This window comes from Amyelois transitella, chromosome 11 (assembly GCF_032362555.1).
Source record: "Amyelois transitella isolate CPQ chromosome 11, ilAmyTran1.1, whole genome shotgun sequence".
NCBI classification, from domain to species: domain Eukaryota; kingdom Metazoa; phylum Arthropoda; class Insecta; order Lepidoptera; family Pyralidae; genus Amyelois; species Amyelois transitella.
Window position 1 is genome coordinate 2,732,322 of NC_083514.1, and position 1,546 is coordinate 2,733,867.

Below are 1,546 nucleotides of genomic sequence, written 5' to 3' on the forward strand. Positions count from 1 at the left end.
TTATAGGGGGAAGTTTAATTGCCAGGTAGGAAATTATTAATGTTTAATTCCTGAAAAAAAAATCCATAGACTAAATCGATAGTCGTCATATCGACAACGTACCAAATCTCAGGCACCCAATTAAAGGGTGCACCATATCGATTGTACAAATTGTCGGTAGGATTTAAAGATTAAGTCTTAAGTCGTCTGTAAAAACTGGCATATTTTTTTCTTAGTGTACTTATGTGGTACTTATATAGTGGTACTTATGATGAATAAAGTTGTTTTGCATTTGTAACTAAGATCAGAATGTTGTTACATATTAGTTTGCTTATTACAATCCAAGGGCCATCTTAGCTCAGTAACCCGGCCGCAGTAGGGGCAAATCGAATCATTTCGATTTCTACATTACAGCAATAAATACAATATCCATTACCCATTTCGATAGATTTTATACAGATACCAAAAGGTCACTAGAATCAGCTTCAAATCAATCTTTTAGAGCCAAGTTACAGCCCAGTATTCAGTCAGGTAGGTCGATAATCACTGACCTCTATTATGTTCTCTGGACTTGATGTAAGTGATAAAGAAATGACCCCCTATTGATTTCCGACATTTTAGCACTGATATAATATCAGTATGACCGTGAGTGTCCATGGAACTAATGTGGAAAGTTATTTCGCTTTCTCTTTTAATCATAGCGAATTTTCACAACATTTACATTATAATACAGTACTAAAGTGTTTTTAATTTTTGTTGGTAACGGGGGCCATTTGTATCTATCAAAAGTCATTTTCACACAGACAGGTAAGTACATACCCAGAAAATTCAATGGAACGATTCAAATGGAGCCTAAAATTACTATATATATTAATTCAAATCATTTGCTTTACTTCCCATGGGAATTTCGGGGAACTCTCTCTGTGTGCACCGCTAGAACTCATAAAGAACCTGCCTATATGCCAATTTTTTCAAATCTCTGGGTCCACTAGTTTGGGCTGCGCGTTGATATGACACTCGATCAATGTTCTTTTTTATATATTTAAGATTTGATCCAGCGTTCTTGTGTTATTCACGTCAGGTAGATCGATAATGAAATACAGTTTACGAAACGACAAAAACATGTATTAAACAAAAGGTCAATCGAACTATTAATAACGGTGTTTGGTCTTAATGGAGATAATACAGCGATAACATCTTCGATTGCGCGCAGATACGACAAGACATGAATTTAATTTGATATTGCTTTAAAGGGTTCCTTAGTGTTAAACCCTTGTAGTTTCATCACAACAATTTGTCTGTATGTGAACCTAATCGTTCTTATCTCAAAATATTTTGTCATGTGTGTCTTACTGATATTCTTTGGAAAGGAGTAAAATTTTTTTTGGGAAAAAATTTTTTTGGACGAAAAATTTTAATCTGTTTGCGTGACCCTTGAAGTGACGTCACTTGGCATTGAATAAATAATTTGAAGTCTTTTAAGTATTTGAAACAACAATTAAATTGTTTCATGATAAAAATGTAATAAAGTAGGCCTGAAAAATATAGCGTTGCTCTTCTACAATAC